This window comes from Anomaloglossus baeobatrachus, chromosome 4, assembly GCF_048569485.1.
Source record: "Anomaloglossus baeobatrachus isolate aAnoBae1 chromosome 4, aAnoBae1.hap1, whole genome shotgun sequence".
NCBI classification, from domain to species: Eukaryota; Metazoa; Chordata; class Amphibia; order Anura; family Aromobatidae; genus Anomaloglossus; species Anomaloglossus baeobatrachus.
The window spans coordinates 55,740,088-55,757,693 of NC_134356.1; the positions used below are offsets into that span (position 1 = coordinate 55,740,088).

A 17,606-nucleotide genomic window follows, 5' to 3' on the forward strand; every position below is an offset into this window, starting at 1 on the left:
TGTGTCATCGTCTCAGGCTGAGTGAGTACCACAGTGCCGCAAGGCACAGCGCTGCCCCCGCGTCCCTGCGCCCACCAAGCCCTGCATCTCCCACCTCATCACTGGGCCCCGGGATCACCAACCCCTACCCACGGAGGGGCAACACAACAACAAGCTGCTCCATACCATCATTCCCGGGATCCTCATACAGAGCAGCGGTGGTGCCAACAAATCACCACAACCGTGGGTGGCGTCACGGACAATAAACTATCCCGAATCCCAATCCCCTTTCACTCACGGGCGAGGAGCACCGCTAGAGTCCCCGGGATCCGGCCCATCGATCGAGCCACCGAGCAGCAGCAGGCCGCAGCAGCCGTGGCAGCCGGACCCGAGCAGTGGGAGAGCGCGGCGTCCCCTCCTCCGCCCGCGACACATGGACTGTTTATTAATTTCAATGTGTACTGTGTAATTCCTCATTACCCCTGTGGTGGCACTGCAGGGAAATTCAACACTACAGTTGGTGCAATTTGATTAGTAGAACTTGGTCCATTGACCATGTAAAAAATGTGTGGACCCTGAGAATGGCCTCCAACTTCCCACATCCAGAGCTCTTCTTTTGATTACCCACCCTAGCTTATTGTCACATGTGCGTCATGCCACAACGATGTCACGCTAGGCCAGCTAATCAAAAAAGAAGCCGGAGATGACCTTGGGTTCAGGGGCCACTAGTTTCTAACGTGGCCGATGGTCCTTGGTCTTGTGAAAAGAATTTTTACTCTCCATGCTGTCAAGTCCTAACTTCCACTATCTAGGGATCATACAGTTCATACGACAGAAAATAGCAAATGATATATTTATCTTTGGTGGTCATAATCAGCTACTGACAATGTCGGAATGGCGTGCAACCAAAATCTAAAAAGTGGATAGCATTTATTAATTTTTGACAATGGCATCTCTCAAGAGGTGGCATACATTAGCAAGGGAACAAGTCCGTTGTTGAAGCCAATATGTTGGAAGTGGAAATAATGGGTGCTCATAAGGATCTGAGTGAGCCACTTTAACAAGGACCAAATTGTGTTGGCTAGACAACTGGTCCAAGGCAGACCTTGTGGGGTGTGACGATCAAAAACTGGTAGATAATCACTGATGGAATTACGGTCTCCAAGACTCATTGATGTATGTAGGGAGCGAAGGCTCTGCAATGTTTCCCACTCTCACACAAAGGAATGGTGGAGTCGTAGGTCATAGCTTGTTTTCGGCAGAGTCATAGATTTGAATGGCACAGCAGGGCTTGTGTTCAACGAACGTTCCAGTCAACTCTTGTTGGTTTTGGATTTGTCATTTGTCATTTGGGGTGTGATATAGGACCACTATTCTAGCAATCAGTCCCAATGGTCAGACGCAAAGGATAATTTGTATAAACCCTTAACGCAATATTTAAACAAGAGCCAAACTGTGTTGGCTAAATAACTGGTTCAAGGCAGACGTTGTGGGGTGTGATGATCAAAATTGGTCCAAGGAAGGACAATCATTGATGGGATCTCAGTCTCCAAGACTCGTTGATTTGCGTAGGGAGTGAAGGCTAGCCAGTGTTTCACACTCTCAGACAAGGACATGGTGGAGTTCTATGTCATAGCTATCTTTGGCAGAGCCATAGATTTGAATGGCACAGGAGGGCTCATGCTCAACTAACGCTCCAGTAAACTCTTGTTGGTTGCGGTCTTGTCACTGAAGGGTGGTATACAGGACCACCATTCTCGCAATCAGTCCCAATGATCAGACCCAAAGAATAATTTGTATAAACCCGTAACACGATATTTAAACAAGGGCCAAATTGTGTTGACTAAACAACTGGTTCAAGGCAGACCTTATGGGATGTGGTGATCAAAAATGGTCCAAGGAAGGACAATCACTGATGGGATCTCAGTCTCCAAGACTCATTGATCTGCGTAGGGAGTGAAGGCAAGCCAATGTTTCCTACTCTCACACAAGGACATAGTGGAGTAGCTTTCTTTGGCAGTCATAGATTTGAATGACACAGGAGGGCTCGTGCTCAACCAACGCTCTAGTCAACTCTTGTTGGTTGTGGTCTTGTCTCTGAAGGGTGGTATACAGGACCACCATTCTCGCAATCAGTCCCAATTCGCAGACCCAAAGAATGTGTATAAACCCGTAACACGATATGTAAACAAGGGCCAAATAGTGTTGAGTAAACAACTGGTTCAAGGCAGACCTTATGGGATGCGATGATCAAAAATAGTCCAAGGAAGGACAATCACTGATGGGATCACAGTCTCCAAGATTCATTGATGTGCGTAGGGAGTGAAGGCAAGCCAATGTTTCCCACTCTCTAATAAGGGCATGGTGGAGTCCTTGGTCATAGCTTTCTTCAGCAGAGTCATAGATTTGAATGACACAAGAGGGCTTGGGCTCAACCAATGCTCCAGTCAACTCTTCTTGGTTGCGGTCTTGCCACTTGGATGGGTGCGATACAGCACCACTATTCAAACAATCAGTCCGAATGGTCAGACCCAAAGGTTAATTTGTATAAACCAATAACACAATAGTAAAAGTTTATTTCAGTCTTTACTTTCCAATTTTTTCAATTTGGCAAAATTTGCTATAATAAAAAAATAAACAAAAAACCTAAATATATCCATCAGCCAACTGTCACTGTAAATGCCCCCTGCCTCTTTCCAAAGGGGTCTCGACCCTATTTCATTGTTCAGTCTGACATTTCGTACTTGTCGATAGGTGCCGACACCTTTTTGTGTGAATTCCATCGAAACTTCTTTGTTTGGCGTCTCTGGTGTATTGTTCTTCAATGTACGATGCCGACGAATGTATTTGCTCTGTTTAAATAAAGGATGATAATTTGTGTCTCGGTGAAAAGCTACAGTGTGCGGCGGTGACAGCCTCGCTCGCTACAGACCTTATGAGAATCGAGCAGTGTTTAGAAACGCACTCTATGAAATCTAATGCTTTTGCATCCCAAAGGCAATTATGGCATTTAAATCCTTTTACTGCAAAGCATTACTGGTCCGGCGGTGACGTGATTAACAATTTTTCCAGCTTTGTAAGCCGTTTGCACAGGCTATTATGAAGAAGAATAGAGAAGAAGGCCGGGGTTTCTTCTGGGAGAGTGAGGTATCGATGCATTGTCTGTGTTGGATATCTCCGGCACCAGATGGAAGCACAAGGTGAGTTATTTAGGGAGAGCGAGACTTTGCCGGTCTGAACGAAGCGTATTCTGCAGCAGTCATTAGCTGCCTGGGGCAGATGTGCATTATACATGGAATGTGCTGGAGACTGCTTAGTGCAGCTGTAGGTTACGTCTGGTATTTTTCTTTCTTTTTTTTTTTTGCTTGTGCTAATTTTGGGTTTTCTCATACAGAATGTGGCTCCAATCACGAGGTAATTAAAGGTAAAGTGACTTTTCAGCTCTCCCGATTTAGTAAATACTCGTTTTCGGAATGAGACAATTACAACTTTTTTTAAATTTTGCATCCTTCCTCTTTATTGTCGTCTGGAAATGCGTAAATAAATATTTTCTAATGGGGTGTGTGCTTGCACAGATTGTATGTGACAGATTGCGTAGGGACACACCCTACCGACAGCCAACGGTGGATGATAGGGGTTAAAATCCACCCCTTCGTAGCATGAGAAATCGAAGATAAGTCCTCAAAGGTGATTTTGTTCAACGCGTTTCGGTCTGCAGCAGCCGTTTATGTCTTCAAGTGGTTGTGTCTTATACAAACCTTCTGTGATGCCGAGCACACAGGTGTAAAATGCTAGACCACTAGGAGTCGTTAGACACACTAATGGAGGAGATCTGTGGGGAATTCGAGCAAGCCAGAGGTCAGGAGCCAGGAGATCACGTCAGTAACAGAGGTGAAAGAGAGAAGCTGAAATCAGTGTGCGAGCCGAAAGTCAGTACCAAGAAGTCTTGTGAAGTACCAGGAAGAAAGCGGAGCCGGGATCAGGGTAAAAGCCGAGGTCGGAAGCCAAGAGGACAAGTTAGGTACACAGAAGTGAGCAGAGCCAGGGGTCAGAAACAAGCCGAAGGTCAGGGAGACAGGGAGTCAAGACGGAGTAGGGGAGGAGATGGGACAAAGCAGGAGGAAATAGGAAGTAGGACAAGATCAGGACAGTCACTTACTGGAACCAGAGACGTGCACTGCTAAACGGGAACTATCACTAGTGGCGTTCCAGTTGGACTGGCTCCCGGATAAAGCCAGGCCATACACCAGAACGAGGTTCCAAAGAACAGACCCATCCCATACCACACAGGACTTAGATCGGGAACAACAAAGTCACTGGAGGGAAATATGAGGCCCAGTACAGGCTCTGCATTAGAGCAGAGCACTGCTAATCAGAATCATGACACCTTCTAAGTAAGCAAATTCTATCATTCCCACCCAGATCATCTCACGGTAAAAGCCCCATTGCGCACTGTCTCTTTTATGTTTAGTTGTCGGGGTGTGCTGCCCCCGTGCCAGCAGCCGGCGCTGCTCGGATCCGGGGCCTACGGTACGGCTCAAGGGGTTCCCCGGATCCGGGGGTCTCACGGTCACTCCGAATGAAAAGGGGGACGTATTTGTATGGGGTTGATTGTAGAATGTCTGTGACACCACCCACGGTGTGTGGTGAAGTGGGACACCACCGCTGCTGTTGTGGGATACCCGGGGGAGATGTAATGGCAGCCTTATGTTAACCCCTCTGTGTGTAGGGATGGTTGCCCCGGGGCCCAGTATCTCTGTGCAGGGTATGGCGACGGCAGGGGCCCGCACGCCCAGATGGACCGGGAGATAGTTGGTTGCTCACTATTGAATGAATCACATGAGTCTTTTGGTAAACCAAGGTGCTGGTGGCCGGCCGCCGCGGCCGGTTGTACTCTGGTCCTCTCACCCGGGCTGGTGGTCACTGTCCTTTCCTCTGCACTGTCTTTGTGTATTGTGGGCTGCCTGGATTGGAACTCAGGAGTCCACTCCCGGCTTGCTGTGTGCCTAAGGAGCCGTGCCAGCAGACACTGACCCGTGGGATCTATGGGCCCTGGCGGTTGCCCTATCCCTATCTGTGGGTGGTTGTCTTCTTTCGGGACTTTGGTTGGGGCAGGACCTATAATCCTGCCCTCAATCGGTTAATTAGCTAGGCCGCTGGTTTCGGTCCTGGCTTCAGGGTCCGAGTACCCCCTCTGTGCACGGTTTCCGGTCGGGATCTCCAGTGTCGGTACCGGTGGGCTCCAACCCTTCTCCGGTCCTTCTTGGATCTGCCGAGCCGTCTTCCCGTCTCCTGCTGACGGAGACCACCGTCTGGCACCTAGCCAAGGTACCATGGCTCCGACCCTGGCACCGTTCAACTTGAACTTCCTCTGCTGGAGCTACACCTAGCTCCAGCCCACACTCCTCTCCACTTGAACTCCAACACTCCACTGAAGCTTAACTTCTTGTTTTCCCGCCCCGGGCTGTCTAGACCCCTAGGTGGGCGTTTCCTTACCACCTGGTCCCGCCCACTGGTGTGCCTGTCTTGCCCTAAGGGGGGGTGACTAGGGTTTTAGGTCAGCTGTATGTTACCTAGGTGAGGGAAGGTGTTGTGTGGGGGCCTATTTGTGACTACCTGGTTTTGCAGGGCGTTACAAATCTATTCATACTTTTACATGAGGAGTAACTGAGAAATGTTCCAGAGCAGAGTTCTTCAAATATCAAAAAAGATGTCCCAGAATTGTTAATTTTTAGAGAAAACTGTCAAAGTTTTACAGAGCAATAATATGTCGCCTATACAAGTGTTTGGGGCATCACTGTAGTATCTGTGTATTGGGTTGTAGTTTGGACGTTGAAATATGGCCATCTAAAACTGTTCTTTTAGCTGGTATTTTCGCAAAATTTTTAGGATAGGGAATAAATTGTGATTTTTAGAAAGACCATGGACCCTTATTTAGAGGAAAGGGGCTAACTTGCTGATTGCCGTCGATCCAACTTTTGGGACACTTGCTGATCCCAAATTTGGGGTAAGAGCTTCAAACCTTGACTAAAGGTCGAATCTTGTGACCATTTATTGGATCTTAGAGACATAAATCTCAATATTTTTCCAAATACTGATGGACCTCCTAAAAAAGCCTATCTCACAAGGCCAAGAATGTCTAGCTTAAGAATGCTTCCTCATCAACAATAGCAGATCTTGTTTTTTCCATAACAAGAACAAATGTCCAAACAATAAAGGATAACCTGCCGATTACTGAGGGTACAACCACTGGGACCTTCAGTGATCTCAAAACTGAGGTTCCAGAACCCTGAGGATGGAGCTCTGCAGAGCCCCATTTGGATAGAATGCAGGTGCGTATGCTCGACCTCCACTCCATTCATTGCCTATGGGACTGACTAAAACAGTGAAGTGATGCCCCATAGACAATATGTGAAAGGGAGGTATAGTATGTGCATCTCCATTCCATCCAAGATGGGGGTTCTGCAGTGCTCCAACCTCGGAGTTCTGGAACCTCAGTTATGAGATAACTGATGTTCCCAGTGGTTGTACCCTCAGTAATCGACAGGTTATCCCTTATCGTATGGACATTTGCTCTTATTATAGAAAAAAAACGAGACCCACTATTGTTGATGAGGGGACATTCATGAGTTAGACATTGTACATCTTGTGAGCCAGGCCTTTTTTATGAGGTCCATCAGTATTTGGAAAAATATTGTCATATATGTCTCGAAGACCCAATAAATGGTCACGAAGGTTCAACCTTTAGACAGCACACAAGTTGAGGTTTGAAGTTTAACTACTCCTTTATCATTTACTCAATTTATGGCCACAATGGGCCATAACCACTGTCACTTGCATGTGCGTCATACGTTGGACAACAAAGCTAGGATCTCTTATTGGGTGAGCTGGTTTAGTTGTCCACTTTTCCAGCTTTCTAAGGGTATGTTCATAAATGACATTTTTGTAGCATTCTATATTATATTCGTTAGTTGTAGCCAAGCGCTCTCAGAAACCATTAAAGGGGCTGTCAACCTCTTTTTTTAAGACGTTCATCCATCTGAACCTTGGCGAGCATTTGATTTGGGGAATAACAATAAGATTTTTTTCTTATTTTCGTCACCTATTAAAAATTGGAAAATACCAGGTAACTCTAGGATCCCGGAATGCAGTTCACTTCTTCATCCTACCAGATGCTATGTCTTTGGGAATGATAAAGAGGTCAGCTACTACTTTTTTATTGATGGCCTATCTTTAAGATAGTTCATCAATATTTGATTGGTGGGCATCCCCGCTGATCAGCTGTTACTGCCCCACCAAGTTATGGTTTAGTATATTTTTGAGTGGTGGTCTTTCTCATTGAACTGTTCAACATCTGGTCCTGGCCATCTAAAGTCATCTGCATCATGAGGCCTGCACAGGGTAGTGCCTCCATAGAACAAGTCCACACACCCAGCCAAGACCCCCACCTTCAAGTAACGTGCCAGGTACTTTGCTCATGGCTACCACCTGGCACCACCTTTCATGGAGATGGGAGAACAAATTAAAAGGACTCTGGTCCATCAGCCAGGTCAGTAATTTTTGGCTGCTCAACGGAAAACCTGTGAATCTCCGTATCTCCCAACTGTTCTGTAGAGTAGTGAGGCTAGCACAACGTCGTATGCGTCATGCTGAAATGATAACATCACGCCTATAAAAAAAAAGCTAAGAATACTGAGAGGAAAGGAGATTTGCAGGCAGTGGCATAACTAGCGTTCGTTGGGCCCTGGTGCAAAATTTGGATCTGGACCCCTCTTAAGTTGGTCAGATGTACGTATATGTATGTATACATTTAGCATTATAAAGCTTATAAAGACATATGAGTTGTCCCCCCCATTATGTAGTAATGTCCCCCATCCCAGGCTCCTTCCTTATAAATATGTCCCCCATCCTGGTATATATGCCCCTCATCCTAGTATATATGCTCCCCATTATAGCCCACATCTTGGTGTGTGTGTGTGTGTGTGTGTGTGTATATATAACCCCATCCTGGTATATATGTCACCATCCTGGTATATGTATCCCCATACTGGGCCCCTCATGGTATATACTGTCCCACTCCTGGTATCTACAGTCCCCCTCCTGGGGCCCTCTTGATATATACTGTCCCCCTCCTGTGGTCCTCCAGGTGTATACTGCCCCCTTGCTGGTCCCCACTTGGTATATACTGTCCCCTTCCAGGTATCTGGTGTCCCCCTTCTGGTATATATGTCCCCATCCTGGTAAATGTGTGTCCGCTCTGTCTAATGCAAAAAACAGCAACATAGCACTCACCGTCCCTGGTTCCCATGTCGCGCAGAGTGCTATTGTGTAGCCAGAGTACAGAGGCCGGCAGCTTTGATCAGTGTCAGTACTATTGCAACACATGACGTCATTTCCATGTGCCTCCTTAGTCACTCTGACACAGATGAAACCTGCCGACTTCTGTTTAGCAGGCAGCTTGTATCGCAGTACAGGGAACCGATGGGTCTCTGCACTGTGATGCATTTCAGCTGGATATGCAGCCTCGGACACACATCCAGCTGAAGGAGGGGCTGGGGCCGGCGGCCCCCCTGCACCCCCGGGCCCTGTCGCAGGTGCGATCCCTGCGACCGCGATTGTTCCGCCCCAGTTTGCATGACTCTTGTCCAATGGTTGAATATTTCTGGCTTGCAAATATATTTTATTATTTCTAGACAGGGGTTTTCTAGAACTTAAAAACCCTTTTAATTTTTTTAATGATTTTACAGGTTTGTTAGTTTTTTGCTTTTTTTTATCATTTGAACACTAAAGGGGGCTTTACACGCTGCGACATCGCTAATGCGAACTCGTTGGGGTCACGGAATTGGTGACGCACATCCGGCCGCATTAGCGATGCCGTTGCGTGTGACACCTATGAGCGATTTTGCATCGTCGCAAAAACGTGCAAAATCGCTCATCGGTGACATGGGGGTCCATTCTCAAAAATCGTTACTGTAGCAGTAACGAAGTTGTTCCTCGTTCCTGCGGCAGCACACATCGCTCCGTGTGACACCGCAGGAACGAGGAACCTCTCCTTACCTGCCTTCCAGCCACTATTAGGAAGGAAGGAGGTGGGCGGGATGTTACGTCCCGCTCATCTCCGCCCCTCCGCTTCTATTGGGCGGCGGTTCAGTGACGCAGCTGTGACGTCGCTGTGACGCTGAACGAACCGCCCCCTTAGAAAGGAGGTGGTTTGCCGGTCACAGCAACGTCGCCGGGCAGGTAAGTAGTGTGACGGGTCTGGGCGATGTTGTGCGGCACGGGCAGCGATTTGCCCGTGTCGCACAACAGATGGGGGCGGGTACGCACGATGGCGATATCGGTACCGATATCGCAGCATGTAAAGCGGCCTTTAGAGGGTTTTTTTAACCAGCTTACCCCTCATGTATCACTCGTGTCACTAAAGCCAGTTTCCCACGAGAGTAATATTACCGTAATATTGGGTAACTCATAAGGACTTATGATTCTATTAGAGGGACCTCTGATGCTTCCATTTCGGGTTATCAAACTGGCGATCTGCCCGGGAAACATGTTTATAATATGGGTTCAAAACTCTCCTTTAATATGTTTGTGTGTCACAGTGATTTAGTTGATTCATGGTGGTAGGCCTCAGCTTTGCAGGGTTAAAGCTCTGATATTTCAACCTTCATTGTGTGAGTCTCTAAATTTTGTTCTACATCTAAAATATTGGCTTGGGATAGATTAAACTATGAAGGGGCAGTTGTGTATTTGGAGTACAGAGATTTCACTATATCTCTGAAACCTTTTAGTAGGCTTATGTTTGTTGTTGTTTTTTGTCCTGTTTTGCCACTTTCGATGCTTTCTATTATTTTGTCTTTTACGTTGGCCGTACTTGTGTCTAAATAGTTTATCGTTGAGGGGGAAGGGGCCGTTACCCGTCTGTGGCTCATAACAAATTTCGACTAGTGTTCAGTGATGACAGCCTGCCTTCCAGACACCGTCCCCTGAGAAAACTCGTATAATCTTCCCAGGTATCCTGAGAGCTCAGCAGATCCTGGTAAACACCACGTCTACAAATGAGAGAATCCCACGCGGCTTGCTGTGAGGAGCCATGCTACCAGAGGCTGCTGAGATGTATGAAGACATTACAGTCTGGACAGTTAACTGCCCAATATTGGTGGAAATTCTTTTTTTTTTTATACCCTATTTTTGTTTCTGGTGGTATCTTTACTTATCTTGAGTAAAAGAAGCCATTTTATCGAGTGAACTAAATGATACTCTACTTTCTTACGTGAGATCTTTGAATATGGTGGTTGAATGTACGTAATGGCTATGTATTCGGACAAACCTTAAGGTCTTCATAAAACAGTAGAGATTGACACATTGAGTGCACCCTCCCCCCCCAAAAAAAATGTTGCTACCTTTTTATATCCCCGGTGAACTTGATGAGCGTACGGTTGGAGTAGACATTTCTAGTGAGAAAGGACAGAAAGCAGATGCAGTGAGAGGAGATGTCATTACCTCAGCGTCCCCCGGGTACGAGCTCAGAAAGTGGCGGTGATTGTGGTAATTACGGCAGGGGAATATCGCTTATTATTCGGCTTTGGGAAATGGCCGTCATACTGGTGCAATGACCGGTGACCAGCAGGTGTTAAATGCAGTATGGATACCATAGATTATCACTGAGGTACGAGCTGACATTTTTTTTTAGACTTTGCCTTCTATATGCTTCACATGAAGAAAGCTGTGTGGGCTGAGATCTACCCTAATCTTCCTTGTTTCTGTAAAAAATAAAACAAGTATTAAATCTACCGAGATAAAACCAGTAACTGTTGAGCTGCAGGAACTCCTGTGATATCTTTTTGGGGGAGAGTGGTGTCTTCTACACGATCTTTTGATCTTATGCATTTCCAAAATAGAGGTATATTGTTGAGACTTATTTTTAAAAGGTAGTCCGCTTTTAGAATCTATTTGTCTTAGAAGAGTGCCCTAAAAATATGCTGATCTCGTACTGGGACCCTTATCTTGGGTTTTCCTATAGCACCTTCACAGGAGAAACAATGGATTACATGGTGATGTCCTTCTGAAAGAAAAAAACAGATGTTTTTTCCATCTGCTCTTTCTTCAAGCTAATAGATGAGGGTCCTGGATGAAGGCCTCGAAGAAATTATCCCAAAAATGTCAGTATCACGGCCCCCATATACATTGGATACCTGTAGATTGAACAATCGTTTGGCCGACAGTTATCTCACCATGACGGCATAAAACACAAAAACTCTCCGCTCGGCCTGGTGCTCCTCAGTCCTTTATGAGGAAGCCACTATCAAACTCCTATGGCAGCAGCTTATTTGGGAGATATGAGTAAGGATCCTGTGTGAACCGAAACGCATCATCTGCTCTGCTTTTAACTTTTTTTTTTGTCCGATGACGTTATCAAGATGTTGAAATAGTGATTTTTTTTTTAATCTATTTTTTTCGTGGCATTGCTGGAATCCCCTCTTTTTTCTTATTCAATGTAGCTTATTTTGCGCCAAATAAAAAAATCAACTGCTGGAATTCCATCGTGTGTATTCTTCTCTCTCCCAACATTCTCTGTCTGGGGAGAGTTGGGAAGCCCTAGTTGATATTTGACAGAATTTGGCCGTTATTGGCTTGATTGTGTACGGGGTCTTAAGTAGTGATGAGAGAGCACTACCATGCTTGCATGCTCAGTACTCGTAACCAGCAGTTAGATGCTCAGATGGGCATAACTCCCGTACTGAGCATAAAGGACATCAATGGGGAACCTGTGCAATCTTCTGAGAACTCTTCCAGGAAAATGCTTGAGTTCCCCATTGAGTTGCATTATACACGGTACGAGTCACGGCCATCCAAGCATCCAACTATTTGTTACGAGTACCGAGCATCCAAGCATGGTAGTGCTCGCTCATCACTAGTTACGAGTACCGAGCACCTGAGCATGGTAGTGCTCTGTCATCACTAGTTACGAGTACCGAGCATCCAAGCATGGTAGTGCCCGCTCATCACTAGTTTCGAGTATCGAGCACCTGAGCATGGTAGTGTTCACTCATCACTAGTTACGAGTACCGAGCACCCGAGCATGGTAGTGCTCGCTCATCACTAGTTACGAGTACGGTGCATCCAAGCATAGTAGTGCTCGCTCATCACTAGTTACGAGTACCGAGCATCCAAGCATGGTAGTGCTCGCTCATCACTAGTTACGAGTACCCAGCACCCGAGCATGGTAGTATTTGCTCATGACTAGTTACGATTACTGAGCACCTAAGCATGGTAGTGCTCACTCATCACAAGTCTTGTTTTTTTATTACTGCTACTCCTATAAAGGAAATCTGTCACTAGGTTTGGCTTCCTCATCTGAGAGCATAATAATTTAGGGGCAGATCCTGAGCGCTGTATAACGCTGCCCACACCACTGATTGGCAACTTTCTATGTACATTGTGCATAGGCAGAAAGAAACCAGTCAAGTGGTGGACTGGTTGAACTACCTGACAGCAGGTTACTAGTCCTCTGGTGATAAAATCTCAAGCTTTAAAACAATAATTTTATAAAAACTATACTAAGCCAACAAGTGACATGTTGCTGAAATCAGAGTCTGTCCTCGGATTAGGTAACAAAAATGGCTGACAAATTCTTTTTAAATCTAAAAAGCAAAGTAACATTACAACAGTGAGATAGGATTAATTGTGTCCAACACATAAAGGTGCATGGTGTGTCTAAAGTGACCCATACACATTGAATAGCTGTCAAACGAATGGTCAGCCACCAGCCATCTCTTTCGACGACCCCATATACAGGAACTCATGACCAAATATTTCTGTTTTCTCCGAAAGATGGTACCAGACTGCTTATCTCCACAGAGAACAAAAGGATTGGGCATACCAATGAGCCGATCCTTCTCTTCCTCACCATCATTAGTTGGAAGGCTTACATATACAAACAGACTGCTAACACTGACCTACAAAGCTGTCCATAATCTGTCTCCTCCATATATCTCCAAACTAATCTCCCAGTAGGTTCCATCAAGTAATTTAGGGTACCCCTTTTGGAACCTTCAGATGGAACTCGTAAACCCATCTCTTCAAGAAAGCTTACAGCCTGCAATGACCCCACCGCCAGAGCTGCCGAAGCCCCAACCTACTGTCTCCTCCCCATTGTCCTGTATAATGTAAGAATGTAAGGGCAAGGACCTCTCCCCTCTGTACCTGTCTGTCATTGTAAATTTACTATAGTTTATACCTGTATTTTGTACGTAACCCCTTCTCAATGGCGCTGTATAAATGATAATATACATTAGATGGTCACCCAATATTGGGAAGTTTGGCCAACATTAATCCAATATGTAGGAGGGCCTTCAGTAAATTCGAACACCCAACGCAATCGACTGGTCAACCCATGATTTTCACCTTAAAGGGTTATTTTTTGTTTTCCAAAGTAAATTTTTTTTGTTCTTGTCTAGGTTTCTAATCTGAAGCAATTCAATCACTCTACCGTAGTCATTTTTAATAATAAAATGGCTAAATACCCATATATATAATCCGTGGAGAGACTAATGTTCGTATATTGAAAACAATATCAGACAGCTTAGGTGTCCGTGATTATATATGGACACCTTAATTGATCATGTATCTTACAGTCTGCGCGAAGGAACAGGACATGATGTCTTGAAATGTGTAATGTGGCTGATGCCCAAATTTTTCAGATACACAGTGGAAGTACACGCTGTAACGCTAAATAAATTAGAATATAGAGTAACTGATGTAAAACTGATAACCCTTCACTAAAGGCCCCGTCACACTAAGCAACATCGCTAGCAACATCGCTGCTAACGAACAACTTTTGTGACGTTGCTAGCGATGTTGCTGTGTGTGACATCCAGCAACAACCTGGCCCCTGCTGTGAGGTCGTTGGTTGTTGCTGAATATCCTGGACCATTTTTTAGTTGTTGCTGTCCCGCTGTGCAGCACAGATCGCTGTGTGTGACAGCGAAACAGCAACAACTAAATGTGCAGGCAGCAGGAGCCGGCTTCTGCGGAGGCTGGTAACCAATGTAAGCATCGGGTAACCAAGAAGCCCTGTCCTTGGTTACCCGATATTTACCTTTGTTACCAGCCTCCGCCGCTCTCACTGTCAGTGCCGGCTCCTGCTGTGTGCACATTTAGCTGCAGCACACATCGGGTTAATTAACCCGATGTGTGCTGTAACTAGGAGAGCAAGGAGCCAGCGCTAAGCATTGTGCGCTGCTCCCTGCTCTGTGCACATTTAGCTGCAGCACACATCAGGTAATTAACCCGATGTGTGCTGTAACTAGGAGAGCAGGGAGCCAGCGCTCAGTGTGCGCTGCTCCCTGCTCTCTGCACGTGTAGCTCCGTGCGGTGGTAACCAAGGTAAATATCGGGTTGGTTACCAGATATTTACCTTAGTTACCAAGCACAGCATCTTCCACGCGGCGCTGGGGGCTGGTCACTGGTTGCTGGTGAGCTCACCAGCAACTTGTGTAGCGATGCTCCAGCGATCCCTGCCAGGTCAGGTTGCTGGTGGGATCGCTGGAGCGTTGCAGTGTGACATCTCACCAGCAACCTCCTAGCAACTTACCAGCGATCCCTATCGTTGTTGGGATCGCTGGTAAGTTGCTTAGTGTGACGGTACCTTAAGGGGAGACTTCTGTTAATTGAGTTTTTGTTTGAGACTGTCAAAGAGCTCTTACTGAGGTTCCTTAAAGGGATTGTCCAGGCAATCTCCTCTACTGGATTTGACAATAGATAATGGTTCTGACACCCAACGTTGTGGACAGGTGTAATTGTAATTTTTGGGACCCGTGCACAATACTTGAGGTAATTGATGCCCATTGACAGACCGGGTGGAAGGTCATGCCAGGATAACTTCTTTTAAAGGCATTACAGATAACCTGTTAATTCAAGAGTCGATGTATTGATCTGATTTTTGCCCGTCTGGATTGCCAGACCCTCAGAAAACTGCTCGTTTTCATTTTGGTTCAATAATTGATACAGGAAGACATAGCCGTTGGGCCTGCAGAATGAGAGCCGCTGTGACTTGGTGGGGTTCCGAGTGGACAACCTCTTTTTCTACAGTAATGTTGCTGAAATGAGAACCCCCTTCATTCATTAATTTAAAGAGGACCCCACAGCTCTTCTGACATATCTGTATTACTAAAGGCTTATATCCTCCATGAAATAAAATTCCTGGAGCATTTTTTCTTATAATTTTGCATTGTACCGATCTTCTAATATTGTCCTGCTACTGTATGACCCTTCAAAGGGGTGCATCACTATAGAGTATTATACTATTATTTTATGAGGACTAACAGTGGAACCACACAATGCAGGATCCTGAGAAAAATGTCCCAAGGATTGATATGGTAAAATAGATATGTCTCCTGACACACCCCCTTTAAAATCTTATTGACACATTAGTTTTTTGGTCACTGTTTCATCAGTATATTGAAGACTAAATTAGGAGTGGAACCTGTAGGAAGTAATAGAATAAATTAAGACTTCACGCCGATTCTGTATTTTGGATCCACCCTTGGTTCAGCTTCCAAATACTGATGAAATTCTGAAGGCCAAGGTTGTGGTTATGGGTGAGCACACTTAGGCCGAACTCCGATGTCTGAGATACATGGGCTGAGTATGGGCCGTGATTTCTGTATTGATTATGGATGTTTTCCAAACTAAACAACCTCATAGACATATATGAGGCTGTTAAGTTTGGGTGGGACACCTGCAGTTAGTCTTAAAGTTGTTCCGTACTTGGTGGATGTCTCAATTCGACCTTAGTGTCAATGTTGGATAATTATTAGAAGAAGTAATGCTGGAGAAATCCTGAAGGCCAAGGTTGTAGTTATGGGTGACCACACTAAGGCCGAACTCCGATATCTGTGATACACAGGCAAAGTACGTGATTTCTGGATTTATCATGGATGTCTACCCAACGTAACAGCTTCATAGGCATATACGAGGCAGTCAGGTTTGGGTGGGACACCTGCAGTTAGTCTAAAAGTTATTCCGTACTTGGTGGATGTCTCAATTTGACCGTAGTGTCCATGCTGGATAATTATTAGAAGAACAAGTACTATTGATGAAATCCTGAAGGCCGAGGTTGTGGTGATGGGTGACCGCACTAAGATCGAACTCCGATGTCTGTGATACATAAACCGAGTATGGCCTATAATTTCTGGATTGATCATGGATGTCTTCCAAACTTAGCCTCATAGGCATATACGAGACTGTTGAGTTGGTGGCTGCAGTTAGTCTTAACGTTGGTCCATACTTGGTGGATGTCTCAGTTTGACCTTAGTATCCATGCAGGATTATTATTAGAAGAAGAAGTACTGTTGATGGCACCTTCGACCTACACAACCAGCCCTTCACTACCAAATATATCATCTTTACATTATGTGGATTCACTGGTAGGAGGAGATGGTGCTTACGCACAATGAGGTGATAGACTGACGTCAAAAGCATAAAATGCAAAGTGGTCTATTATTGGCATTATCCTTTTTGATGGCTGAATGACTACCGGTACTCTGCTCAGACACATAACCATTAATGTTCTAGAATACGAAATCTCCATCCACCATTCCAAAAACTATTTTCGACGATATCTGCTCTATAGGTTTAGATCTGTATTTTTCTTATTTCCAAAGAATAAGTTCACGCACAGTTCACACATCTAATGGGGCTCGGTTAATTGACAGGGAACACAGATTTCACTGTATCCATCTTCCCAGTCTAGGAATCGCTCGGCAGCGGTGAAACTGTCCAGAAATTGCAGGCACCCAACCGTGTGTCTTCTTTGTGATAAGACGTGTGGAGAAAAAAAAATCTCATCTTGTGGAAGCCTGCTGTGTGATAACAAAAATAATCAGCTTTAGGCATTGTTACTCGAGCATCTTCCATTCAACGGCGGCCCAGAACTAATTTCTGAAGGATCACTTTGGCGTTTGATGGATATGAATGCGGTAAACGCCTCAAATTTTGCTTAAAAATATAAAATGACGGGGGATGGGCACTGAAATGATGTCCTTGGTAATGGCTGTGGCAGTCGAAGAGTTAAACGTCACCCCCCCCAAACCGAAACCAGACAGACATAGTGAGAAAATGTACAATGGTGGCTATTGTTAATAGACCCTGCAAATATTACTTTCCATGAATCAATGAAAGTGATGACTAGGGGATAGATTTCACAGGAAAGTGCGATGATTGAATAGAAAAACGTTAGGAAAGACTCTACATGTCTGACCCATCCTTTGGAGGAATGATGGCTTTTTCTTAACGGAACCCAGTATTGCAAGTCGTGCCCATCTAAGCCACTTTGGGATCATTTTTCGTCTCTGGCAATCTGGTTTTTGGAGTTGGCTTTGGTTCTTTAGGTCCAGCAGTATATTTTAAGGAAGCCAGTTGACCCAATAGTTATTTTTTGGATTATGGAAGGAAGCAATCAGAACAAAAAAATAGAATAAAAGTATAGTATAGCTCTGTTTGTGATTCTACTATCTGGAAATCTATTCTGGTATGTATAAAAACTCGTTCTTCACGCGTAAGAATCATCCACGTTGGCATCATCGGGAGTAATTCTCTCAAACTGGTAGACATGGATTAATATTTTT

At 45.2% G+C, this 17,606-nt stretch overlaps 1 protein-coding gene across 2 annotated transcripts in view; it reads left to right on the top strand.

Annotated features, from left to right (window-relative positions):
- NDST1 (N-deacetylase and N-sulfotransferase 1) overlaps positions 1-17,606 on the top strand; it is a 142,904-nt gene that overhangs the window by 11,434 nt on the left and 113,864 nt on the right. Inside the window, exon 1 of one of the 2 annotated variants that reach the window (XM_075344348.1) lies at positions 2,939-3,179. The exons of the other annotated variant lie outside the window; for it this stretch is intronic. The gene's annotated coding sequence lies outside the window, so the exon portion shown is untranslated. Of the gene's footprint in view, positions 1-2,938; positions 3,180-17,606 lie in introns of those variants that run through there. 2 annotated transcript variants of the gene reach the window in all.